The sequence below is a fragment of the Orycteropus afer genome, unplaced genomic scaffold (assembly GCF_000298275.1).
Source record: "Orycteropus afer afer isolate SDZICR_OR568_19922 unplaced genomic scaffold, OryAfe1.0 scaffold00101, whole genome shotgun sequence".
Taxonomy (NCBI): domain Eukaryota; kingdom Metazoa; phylum Chordata; class Mammalia; order Tubulidentata; family Orycteropodidae; genus Orycteropus; species Orycteropus afer.
In genome coordinates this window covers 1358930-1372614 of record NW_006921688.1, presented here as the reverse complement: position 1 = coordinate 1372614, position 13685 = coordinate 1358930, and the positions used below count along the sequence as shown (strand labels likewise).

The 13685-nt window shown below is 37.5% G+C and overlaps 1 protein-coding gene across 1 annotated transcript in view; it reads right to left on the bottom strand.

Annotated features, from left to right (window-relative positions):
* Window positions 1-13685, bottom strand: part of STXBP5 (syntaxin binding protein 5) — a 268776-nt gene that overhangs the window by 253029 nt on the left and 2062 nt on the right. The window lies entirely within an intron of this gene.

The following is a 13685-nucleotide window of genomic DNA, read 5'->3' as shown; positions in this document are numbered from 1 at the left end:
CTTCCAAGGAGTGGCTGGTGAGTTTGAACCACCAGCCTTCTGGTTAGCAGTCAAGTGCCTTAGGAACTATGCTACCAGAAATCCAAATAACAAATGTAGATTATAAAAAGGAAGATATTATCGAGAGCTCTAGATGGTCTAGAACCTCTGGAAATATCAACCCTTCATAAATATTTATATAAAGTTAATTTGCTACATTTGTCTCCTGCTGGTGATTATGCCACAGGTTAAAGCTAAATAAATAATGCCTTTTCCACAAGTTAAAGGCTAAGACAGACTCCGAAGATGGAAGAGGCCATCTACTTCTCAAAGAACTGGCCAGTGAAAACATCATGAATGGTGGTAAAACACTGTCTCACATATTTCTGAACACCAGCCCTGAAACACTGTCAGATATAGTACCAGAAGATGAGCCCCTCAGGTTGAAAAGCACTTAAAATATGACTAGGCAAGACCTGCCTCCTCAGAATAGAGCCGACATTAATGATCTGGATGGAGTAAAGCTTTCAGGACCTCCTTTTGCTGATGTGGCACAACTCAAGATAAGAAAAAACAGCTGTAAATATCCATTAATAATCAGAAATGGAATGTATGAAGTATGAACATGGGAAAATTGGAAATTGTCAAAAATGAAATGGAACACATAAAGATCTATATTCTAGGCATCAGTGAGCTGAAATGGACTGGTTTGGGGCATTTTAAATCTCAAATTCACTCACTGCCAACGAGTCACATCTGACTTATAGTGACCCCCTCCTTGGGTTTCTGAGGCAGTGTTGCTATGGAAGTAGACTGCCCCATCTCCCTTCCGAAATCAGACAACCATAAGATCTACTATGCCAGGAATGACAAATTAAAGAGGAATGGCACGGCATTTATCATCACAAACACTGTTTCAAGATCTATCCTGAAGTACAATGCTGTCAGTGACAGGATAATATCCATACACCTACAAGGAAGACCAGTTAATATTACTATTATTCAAATTTATGCATGAACAACCAAAGATGAGGAAATTGAAGATTTTTACCAACTTCTGCAGTCTGAAATTGACCAAACATGCAATGTGTTAATTATCACTGGTGATTGGAATGCAAAAGTTTGCTACTCTTCTTTGAACTAGCTTCTGACTGACAATAGGTATATGCTCAAAACATTTTACTAAGTCTATACCAGCCTCCTGGTTAGCAGTCAAGTGCCTTAGGCACTATGCTACCAGAGCTCCTCAACAATACCAAAGTTCATAGTGGCTAAAGCACTTGACTGCTAACCAGAAGGCTGGCGGTTCAAACCCACCAGCCACTCCTCGGAAGGAAGGTTGGGCAATCCTACTTCCATAGTGATACTGCCTCGGAAACCCAAGGAGGGGTCGCTATGAGTCGGGGCCGACTCGACGGCACATAACAACAACAACAACAACATACCAAAGTTCGAACCTACCTGCTGCTCCACAAAAGAAAAATAAGGCAGTCTGCTTCCATAAAGACTTACAGCCTTGGAAACCCTATGGGGAAGTTGGAAACAAAGAACAATCACCAGTAGTTGGAAAATATGGTCTTGGTAGTAGAAATGATGCTGGAGTTCGCATGATTGAATTCTGCAAGAGCAACCACTTACTCATTGCAAATACCTTTTTTCAACAACACAAACAGCAGCAATACACATGGACTTTGCCAGACAGAATGCACAGGAATCAGACTGACTACATCTATGGCAAGAGGTGATAGAGAAGCTTGGAGAAGCTCACTATACTCAGCCAATACCAGGCCAGGAGATGATTTTGGAACAGACCATCAACTCATATGCAAGTTCAAGTTGAAACTGAAGACAAAACAACTCCACAAGACTCAGAATATGACCTTGATTATATCCTTCCTGAATTCAGAGACTATCTAAAGAACAGATTTGATGCACTGAATCATCGAAACCCAGAGAAATAGTAGGATGACATCAAGAACATCATCCATGAAGAAAGCAAAAGGTCATTAAAAAGACAGGAAAGGAAGAAAAGACCAAAGTGGATGTTAGAGGAGACTCTGAAACTTGGCTTAGAACAGAGAGTAGCTAAAGCAAAAGAGAGAATCGACAGGATAAAAGAGCTGAACAGAAGACTTCAAGAAGCAGCTCAAGAAGACAAAGTCAATTATTATAATAAAATCTGCAAAGACCTGGAGTTAGCAAACCAAAAGGAAAGAACACATTCAGCATTTCTCAAGCTGAAAGAACTGAGGAAAAAATTTAAGCCTCGAATTGCAATATTGAAAGATTCCATGGGCAATATGTTAAATGATGCAGGAAACACCAAAAGAATATGGATGGAATACACAGTCTATACCAAAAAGAATTGGTATATGATCATCCATTTCAGGTGGCAGCATATGATCAAGAACCAATGGTACTGAAGGAAGAAGTCACAGGTGCACTGAAGGAATTGGTGAAAAACAAGGCTCTGGGAAGTGATGGAATACCCACTGAGATGTATCAACAAGCGGATGCCATACTAGAGGCACTCACTTGGCTATACCAAGAAATTTGGAAGGCAGCTACCTGGCCAACTGGAGGAGATCCATATTTGTACCCATTCCAAAGAAAGGTGATCCCACAGAATGTGGAAATTATTAAACAATATCACTGCTTATCACACACAAGTAAAATCTTACTGAAGACAATTCAAAAACAGTTGCAGCAGTATACTGACAGAGGACTTCCAGAAATACAAGCTGGATTCAGAAAGAGATGTGGAGTGAGGGATATCATAGCTAATGTCAGATGGATCTTGGCTGAAAGCAAAGAATACCAGGAAGATGTTTACTTGTGTTTATTGATTACGCAAAAGCATTCGATTGTGTGGATCATAACAAATTATGGATTACTTTGAGAAGAATGGGAATTCCAGAACACTTAGTTGTACTCATGAGGAACCTGTACACAGACCAGGAGGCTGTTGTTCGAACAGAACAAGGGGATATTATATGGTTTAAAATCAGAAAGGGAGTGTGTCAGGGTTGTATCCTTTCACCATGCTTAAAAACTTGTATGCTGAGCAGATAATCTGAGAAGATGGACTATATGAAGAAGAACATGCCATCAGGATTGGAGGAAGGCTTATTAACAACCTGCAATAGGCAGATGACACAACTTTGCTTGCTGAAAGTGAGGATGGCTTAAAGTGCTTAGTGATGAACATTAAAGACTATAGTCTATACAGTATGGATTATACCTCAACATAAAGAAAATGAAAATCCTCACAACTAGACCAGTAAGCAACATCATGATAGATGGAGAAAAGATTGAAGCTGCCAAAGACTTCATATTACTTGGCTCTACAATCAATGCCAATGGAAGCACCAGTCAAGACATCAAAAGACATATTGTACTGGGAAAATCTGTTGCAAAAGACCTCCTTCAAGCACTAAAGAGCAAAGATATCTCCTTGAAGACTAGGATTCACCTAACCCAAGCCATGGTATTTTCAATTGATTCATATGCATGTGAGAGCTGGACAATGAATAAAGAAGATCGAAGAAGACTTGATGGTTTTGAGTTGTGGTGTTGTGAAGAATGCTGAAAGTACCATGGATTGCTAAAAGGACTAACAAATCTGTCCTGGAGGAAGCGCAACTGGAATGCTCCTTGGAAGCGAAAATGGCCAGACTTCATCTCACCTACTTTGGTCATGTTGTCAGAAGGGACCATTCCCTGGAGGAGATGGTCATACTTGGTAAAGTAGAGGGTCAATGAAAAAGGGGAAGGCCCTCAATGAGATGGATAGACACAGTGGCTGCAGCGATGGGCTCAGGTATAGTAGGGAAACTGAGGCTGGCCCAGGATGGGGCAGTGCTTCGTTCTGTTGTACATAAGGTCGCTATGAGTCAGAGACTACTTGACGGCACTTAATAACAACAACAAGGGTGTTTTTTTAATGTCTTAATAAGAAGGCATTCAACTCTAAAAGGTAGTATATAATTAAATGTCCTTTACTTTGTATCATTCTGTTATATTCTTAAATAGATGGTCATATGTCAAACCAAAAAACAATTTCATTAATCTTATATCTCAAGATACCAAGTGCATCTCCTGATGATATATGACAAATTAGGTCAAGAAATTCTCATTTAAACATTACAAAACAAATCACTACTGACATTCTTAGTTATTTAATTTTCTTACTATAAATAATGCCTTTTCCACAAGTTAAAGCTAAACAAATACAACAGAATATAAATAGAAGATTATCTTCTATTTTGTGACAATCAATTGTATAGTCCACAGTTATTTACATGTGAACTCCCAGCTATTACTACTCAAATTACTATACAATTATCAAGTTTAGCACTCAAATTACATATCAGCAATTCAAGGATGACAGTCTCTGTATTAACTGTTTCATATAAAAATTAATAAAATCATGTGATTTACAACAATTATGTTTAAGTAAATTCATTTTCATTTTAGTTACATTCTGATCATTAATACTCGTGAATGGTATTATAAAAGGTCCCAAGTTTTCTATGTCATAATGAGACTTTATCCTTTATACCAAGATAATGCTGCAGCCCACCATCTTAGTATTCATTGTGAGCTGCTGTTTCAATAGCAAAAAAATTCATGTTACTTTATTCATGTGCTTTTTGTGGTCCCTTTTGTGAACAAAAACTCAACAGTTGTGAATCTGACTTGGACTGTAAATGAGTCAAAGGTTACAAGGCAGAGGGACCCACAAAGAGATGAAGTCCAATACTTCATTCTCGTTTTAACAAGTACTCAAAAGAAACCACTCTAGACACACATTAGAGAATTCCTAAATCCTCCATAGAAAAAGAAATATAAAATCTTAGAGCTGGAAGGACTCTTGAAAAATCATGCATCCCAATTTCCTCGTACTACAGGAAAGTAAAATGAAGCCCAAAGATTTTAGTCGCCTTCTCCAAAACTGGTCTGAAGACTAGAACACAAATTTTCTAGTAACTAGTTGTTGTTGTTATGTGTTGTCAAGTAGAACCCAACTCATAGCGACCCCTCCTTGGGTTTCCAAGGCAGTATCACTATGGAAGTAGATTCCCCAACCTTCCTTCTGAGGAGTGGCTTGTGGGTTTGAACCTGCAGCCTTCTGGTTAGCAATCAAATGCCTTACGCACTATGCTACTAGAGCTCCTTTACCTTTTTCCTCAGGATGGCAAAGTTAGACTATAATTTTCAAAATAAACTACACTAGAAAACAAAGAGAAAGAGAAAGATAATACCAAACAAAAAAAGCTCATTCTTTATAAAGCAGAAAGGCTTATAAAACACAGACTTCACTTCTAATAGTTAACATACCCTTTTCAATAGCACACAGTTTACCTCACCTGTTTTCCTCCACAAGAAATCTATTGCTAAACAAACTGCTTCTAAACAGATTCTGTTTCTGGTAGTTTCTAAAGTAAACAGATTTATTTCTCCTGTTGTAGTAGTCCACACTGTGAATCACATATTTACAGCTGATACAATACTCATCTATCTTTTATGTAAAGTCCTTTCTAAAGAACAGCTAGCTAAAAGCTGAAAGGCAATGGTATTTCAAGATCCTCATTTCTATTCTACACCTAGAAATCCAAATGTCTAGAACTCTTCTATGAACAAAAAAGAGGAACAGAGAAAAGTGGGCGAAACTCTGGCTAAATTCTAGCAAAATTAATTTTTAACTATTTAAAAAAAAAACCTATTTGCATCACCCAAATCACAATAAAAAGTTAAAAAAAAAAAAAACCCTATATTTACAGATCTATTTCCCAACAATGTAATTATGTTTTGTAAAGTAAAATTAATAAACAGAGAGTCAAAACCTTCTAATGCTATCTTACAGGTACAAAAGTCATTAAATAATCATTTATTTAGCACCTACTATATGTAAAGAACTTTCACATATATTTCCTTATTACATCTAAATAGCAATCTTGCAAGCTGTGGTTGAGAAGAACATAACATTCTAAAGACACGCCTGAAGGGAAAAAAATACTTTGTCCAAGATCATTTCTTCAAAGACTGCATCAGCTACAAAACAGATGAAGGCTTTCCTACACAATGCCTGGCACCTAGTTGCCTCTCAGCACATATTTTCTAAATAACTGAATGAAGGACCTGAAAATTAAAACCACAGAAACAACTATTATATTAATACTAATAACTATATATTGAATATCTACCAAAACAGTCCCTAACCCACAGCCACTGAGTTGATTCCAACTCATAGCAACCCTGTAAGATAGAGTAGAAAAATGCACAGGGTTTCCAAGGCTATCAATCTTTACGGAAGGTGACTGTCACATCACAGAGCACCTGGTGGGCTCAAACCTCTGCCAAGTACTTAACCACTGTGCCGCAAAGACTCCTAAAGAGTCCCTTACATGGTTTAAAGTTACCAAACCAAACCTATTGTCATTGAGTGGATTCTGACTCATCGCGACCCTGTATGACAGAGCAGAACTGCCACATGGGGTTTCCAAGGCTGTCAATCTTTACAGAAGCAGATTTCTACATCTTTCTCCTGCAGAATGGCTGATGAGTTCGAACCACAGACCTTTTGGTTAGCAGCCGAACGTTTAACCACTGCCCCACCCGGGCTCTCTTAAAAGTTATATACACACATTACTGCTCCTTGCTATAACTTCATAAAGGAGCCTGATGGTGCAGTGCTTAAGTACTTGGCTGCTGAAATGTTGGCTGTTTGAATCTATGAGCTGCTGAGAGAGAAAAGATGTGGCAGTCTACTTCTGTATGGATTTATGGTCTTGAAATCTCTATGAGGCAGTGCTACACTGACCCACAGTGTCACTACTAAGTCAGAATTAACTCAATAGCAGCAGTGGGTTTGATTTTTTTTTTTTTTTGGTTGATTACCTCATAAACAATTGGGGTTATTATTCCTATTTAACTGGTGAAGAATTTAGACTAAACACAGTGGTTCTCAACTAGGAGTACTTGGAAATGCTTGGATATGAAGGAAAAAGGGTTTCATCTGCCACACTGATGGAGGAGGCAACACCGGCATTTAGAAGGAGGGAGTCGGGGATACTAAATATCCTGCAAAGTGCTAGACAAAGCCATAAAATTAACCTGCCTAAAACAGCACCACTTCATTAAGGAAACACCGACAGAGCATAAACGAACAAAGGCAAATAGTAAATGATGACTTAAAATTAGTTCATTCATTAACAAATTTCAGGAAACCACCAAGGACCAGTCCGAAAGGAAATCAAATGTAAAAGTGTAGCAAAATCTCATGCTAAAATAACGGTAAGGATACGCCACTTTCTCAAAATGCAAACACAATGAAAGTAAAAGATGACATAATTCCAAATTCAACATTACTACTCTTTAACAAATCTTCCATTCTTGAGTTGCCTCAAGTCATTATTTGCAAATTTTATCATCTTCAGCTATTCCCTTTACTATTGTATACAAAATAATCAAGTCCCTCTCCAATCTCAAATTTACCCCTATTTTGAATTTACGTTACTACCTTATGGATTAATAATTACCTGAGAAGTTTTGCTGGGTCAGCTCCTGTCATCCATGACACCACTACCCCATTAATTACCCTGAGAATCACACGTCCTTTCTGTTAGCATGTCCTGATATACCTGCAATGATTTGTAACTGGATAAAGCCCAGAAACTTTAGATTAACACTCAAGGCCCTCTACCAACTGGTTCCTTATTTCTCTCTCCAACTCAAATAGGACCACTATCCCCAGCAGTCTCTTTAGTATTCTTCCAAACTTCTACAATGTCTCTCTTTTCCATACTTTTGTCCATGCTGTATACTATGCCCAGAGTAATTTTCCTACTCCTTCCTTCCTACCACTCAGAATCTTTATCTACCAACATGCAGAAATGTACATCAGAAACAACCTGTGACTTTTTTGTGCAAAGTCAGTAGACTACTAAATAATTCTCTAATTTCAACTATGTTTATCTAGTTCCAGTCCTGTGATTAGGACTGGAAACATTTTGAAGGTAAGGACCACTACTTTCATTTCATACACACACACACACACACATATAGATATAGATACAAACCACGAAATTGTTTCTGTAGAATAAATCAATTAATACAGAACCTTCATTTTTAAAGTATAAGAACAGACATTAAAAATTAATTTGTGCAAGGACATATAATTCTTTAGTGGCAGGACAAGAACCAGAATTCAGGCCACAGTCTATATTCTAATGTTGTTTATACTTAAGTGCTTGTTAAATGAACTCCAAGGAATAAAAATCATTTTGTAAGCCTGCATTCACTGACATTACAATGCAATTTAGAAGACAGTCCATGCCTCGAGTAGAGATTCCCTATTAACACTGTACTTTTCATAGTCAAGATGACAAATGAGGTGCTCAGAGAGGTGTACAATTTCATAATTATTAAACAAAAAAATTCACAGATTTTTACATAAATTGAGTAATTTGTTTTCTGTTTAGTCTTTGAAATATTCATACATAAAATGATCTCATTGTGTTTATAGAAAATCTTACCTTAAAAATAGGATCAGTAAACAACAATGAGATACCATCTTGCTCCAGCACTAGTAGCAAAGTTCAACAAGGCAGCAAATAACAAATGCTGGCAAGGATGTGGAAAGATTGGGACTCTCATACACTGCTGATGGGACTATAAAATGGCACAACCACTGTGGAAAGCAGTATGGCAATTCCTTAAAAAGTTGGAATTAGAAATGCTATTTGGCCCAGCCATTCCATTACTAGGTATATATCCTAATGAAGTGAAAGCAATGACAAGAACAGACATATGCACAGCCATGTTCATCGCAGCACTATTTACAATAGCCAGGAGATGGAAACAACCTATGTACCCATCAACAGAAGAATGAATAACCAAACTATAGTACACACACACAATGGAATACTATGCAACCCTAAAGAATAACCTGGAATCTGCAAAATACCACATAACGTGGATTAACTTGGAGGACATTATGCTGAGTGAAATAAGTCAATCACAGAAGGACAAATATTGTATTAGTCCATTATTGTAGAATTCAAGGAAAGGTTTATCTATGGAAGGAAATTTTCTTTGTTGGTTGTCAGAAGGGGGAGGGGAGAGGAGGGAACACTGTTAGACAGGTAGAGATAAGTCCTGACTTGGGTGAAGAGAAGGGCCAAGTACCAAATGCAAGTGATCAACATAGTGGCACTGAGGAAGAGAAAGACATACAGAGGTACATGGGAGGTACAGACAACAAAAATGAACGCTTTTGCACATACAGTACTACACTGTCAATGAAGGCAAACATGGGTATACGGGTGAATAGATGGGTGGTCAGGCTGAACTATCAGGTATGTCTATGAAGTGGGGAGTGCACCCAAGAACATGTATAGGGTTGTCAGACAATGGTCCTATAAGTGTATATGTATGATCTGAATTCCCAGATATATACTAGAGTTGACAAGGGACAAGGTTGTAGTCACTTCTTGGTCACAGCCAGCTATCCTGAAGGACCAAGTAGTTGAACCTGTGGGCTTTGGACCATAGCCACAGGGGACATCAAGCTCAATTGCATAACATACTACACAAAACATTGTTCCACCTCCTACTTTAGCGAGTAGCGACTGGGATCTTAAAAGCTTGCAAGCAGCCATCTAGATGCAACGATAGGTCTCTCCTCATCCAGAGCAAAGAAGAAAGAAGAAAACCAAAGATTCATGGAAACAATTAATCCGAGTGACTGGTACACCATGCAATCTGCAGCCTATACGACCACGAAACCAGAAGAACTAGTTGGTGCCCAGCTACCACTGTCAATCACTCAGAGAGAGATCTGTGTAGGAGATCCTGGATAGAGAGGGAGAACAATGTGGAACAAAACTCAAAATTATTTTGGGGGTTGGGGACCAGGTTTGCTGGTCAGATAGAGTCTGGTGGAACCACTGAGACTATGGCCCCTAGCTGCCCTTCAGATCTGGAACTGAACCCACACCTGTGGCTTCCAGCCAAGCAGAAGACAGGCATATGAATTGAGCATTTACCTGAAGTAGACACACTCTTCAGAATAATCATGGGAGAAAGAAGGGCTGTTTATGCACAGGGAGACAGCTCAGGGGGCAGGAGTACATGGAAGGATGGACACAGGCAAGAGGTGACTATCGAGAGGAAGTGGGAGAGAAGCTGTTGCATTGTGGTAAATTGTAGTCAATGTCATGAGACAAAGTGTATGTGAACTGCTGTATGGAAAGTGAATTTGCTCTGTAAATTTTCACACAAATCACAATTTAAAAAAAATACAGGATCAGGGTTGTCCATAGTTAAGATTATATTAGTGAACTGAAAGTCTAGATAAAGACCAATAAAGTTATCAGGAACGCTGTCATTCCTCAAAATCCTTCTTTTCCTTTTCCATATAATAGATTATTTTATCCTAATAATTCCCACATTACTCGTAAGAAAAAAACTGTATCAATTTCTGCATAGCAAAAAGGACAAATCCCTCCTATGTAATCTGATATATAGTATTATGCTTTCTTGCTTCCTATCAATAAATATAAGGAACTCTAGTAATGCAGTGGTTAAAGCACTTGGATGCTAACCAAAAGGGTGGCAGTTTGAACCTACAAGCCACTCTGCAGGACAAAATGAGGGAGGCTGCTCCCATAAGGATTCACAGCCTTGAAAAACCTATGGGGCAGTTCTACTTTGTCCCCTACGGTCACTCACTATGAGTCAGAATTGACTCAACAGTAGTGGGGTTTTTTTTGTTTGTTTATCAGTAAGTATATTCCAACTTTAGATCTTTCCAGAAACCAAGATGGTTGAGCATTAGGCATATTTATGACATCATCAGTCATATTTTATATACTAATATAATAAATAAAAGGAGCTCTGGTAGCATAGTGGCTAAGGCACTTGATTGCTAACCAGAAGGCTGGCGGTTCAAATCCACCAGCCACTCCTCGGAAGGAAGATGGGGCAATCTACTTCCTTAGTGATACTGCCTCGGAAACCCAAGGAGGGGTCGCTATGAGTCAGGTCCGACTCGATGGCACATAACAGCAACAGCAACAATATAATAAATGCACTAAATTTCTTTCACCTCATTATCAGTTATAAAGATTGTCAAATTTTCATGAACTCTTGTCTATAATTTTGACATCTAGATTTTTTTTTAAACTCAGTATAATTTTCCAACATTCCCTGAGACTTCCTATTAGTCAAATTAGATATGCATTTCCCAATCTACTTCTGAAAACATTTCCTACATCTGCCTAAAGCTAAATGAAAACAAAAGACTTTACACAGAAGTGTGTATATGCTCAAAAGACTTCTTTTAGGGAAAATGTATTACCGGCTACAAGAGTATAATCTGAAAACAGAATAATGAGAAGGATCAAAAGAACCATCTACAATACAGAAAAATATGAAAGAACAAGGACAATATAATAGACCTCTACTAAGTCTGCCTGTTAAACATGGAGCTTTGAAATTATAATCTATACATTTTAGGTATCTAGCATTCAAAATAACAAAAAAGAAAGAATCCAACATGTATCTTGATCACGTATGTGGAAAATCAGATTTAAAAGAAAGGTCGTAGGCATTTCTGTAAGTCAAGCCATAATAAAGATTATAAGCTCAGCTGCTACTTAAATCTAACAGAAGAGATGAACAAGAGGTATTACTGGTAGGCAGACCAGGATGTCACTCTGGAATGGAAAGTAGAAATAGATTTGGTAAATAAGTCCCTGATTTCATCTTTATGGAAGGAGAGTGCCCCATCTTCCTTCCACAGAGCAGCTGATGGGTTTGAACCACAGACCTTCTGGTTAGTAGTCAAATGTCTTAGGCACTACACCACCAGAGAGCTACTTACAAACATAAAAAGAGAGGTTCTTTAAAAAAAAAAAAAATTAGGGAGTGTAATTGTAAACTAGAATTACAGGTTCATTTTCATTCACATAATATATAACTATAAAAAATATATACAGCAGAAAATTATACACAACTTGTAATTTTGGGCACCTGATCCCTGCTTTTAATTGGCAATTAGCAGTAAGCCTAACATTTTACCTCCTTCCTTTGTTTCAACTTGCTAGTTACTCAAACACATTAGGGTAAAAGTGTTGTGTAAGAAAAACAATAAAAACAACTGGTTTTTATAAAATCAGCGCTGTTGGTGGTACTCACTTATAATTATATTAAACTTTAAATGGCCAGGTTGGCTGTTTTTTTTTTTTAAAAAAAAAAAAAAGACATGTACCTTGATAAAACTGAGACCATACTGGCAAAATACTAAAAATTAAACCAATTTAAAAGAAAGGAAAGGAATCTAAAAATGACTGATTTAATTCAACTTTGTTTTTCTTCTAGTCCAGTAATAAAATTCTTTGGCTGAAAAATAAAAAACCTACTCTCATCTAAGGGTGTAACTAGATTCAACAAGGTATTAGTACTGTCACCACACAAAGTTCTCCTGAACACTTAGGCACACTAACAAAATTAACTTTATTTCCACCTTCACAAGACTGAAACAGGAACCCGGAACTAGAATGTCTTGATCACTGGGCTCAGCAAGAAAATTATCTATTCAATAGAAGCCAAAAAATATCCTAGTCTCAACTATCTAGTATTATTTCAGAAATTCAAATTCAGTTCTAGCCTGGTCAGATTTATGATTTTAACAGGTATGCTTGTACTACTCACATTTGCTATGAATGGTAAGCTTCACTGAGTAACATGGTTTGACAGCTTATCTTAAAACTTTCATTAAGTGTTTGGAAGAAAGCATACTAAAGCCCAAAGGAAAGGTGAGGCATATCCTGATACCATGTAGTACTTCTTTGAAAGGAAGATGTTAAAAGATTGTTAAGTAGAATACCGGACATAGGTTTCATTAAAATGCTGAACACTTTCGCCATTCTAAGGACTCAAGTAAATCTCAAAACATAAAAGGGTTTGGACTACAAAATAATCTTGAAGAATGGGTAGGTTTTTGAAAACAAGTTTATGACAGAAACTATAGTTCACAGATAATGAGGAAAAATCTCTCTGTACTAACATTTTAAAGTACAGTTAATCGTTTCTACACAAAAATAGCAAGTGTTGTTGTTATGTGCCATCGAGTCGGACCCGACTTATAGCGACCCCTCCTTGGCTTTCCGAGGCAGTACCACTATGGAAGTAGATTGCCCAACCTTCCTTCTGAGGAGTGTGGCTGGTAGGTTTGAACCACCAGCCTTCTGGTTAGTAGTCAAGTGCCTTAGGCACTACGCTACCAGAGCTCCAAATAACAAATGTAGACTATAAAAAGGAAAGTATTATCGAGAGCTCTAGATGCTCTAGAACTTCTAGAAGTGTCAACCCTTCATAAATATTTATATAAAGTTAATTTGCTACATTTATCTCCTGCTGGTGATTATTCTAGATGAAGAAGTCAGAAATAACTAAATTTAAATTCCAATTCGACCTCTAATTTATTAGAATAATGAATAGGTCATCTAAGTTCAACAACCCACTCCCAAAATATTTTTAAAAGTAATTAAAGTGTGCATCCTACTAATGTCTTTAAATTTCTCCTAACATATGCCATTCAACACACTACTAGTAATAAGCAAACATAGTTCCCCTTAGAAACTTCTAGCTCCTTGCAAATAAAGTAGTCACTATAGGAGCTCTGGTAGCATAGTGGCTAA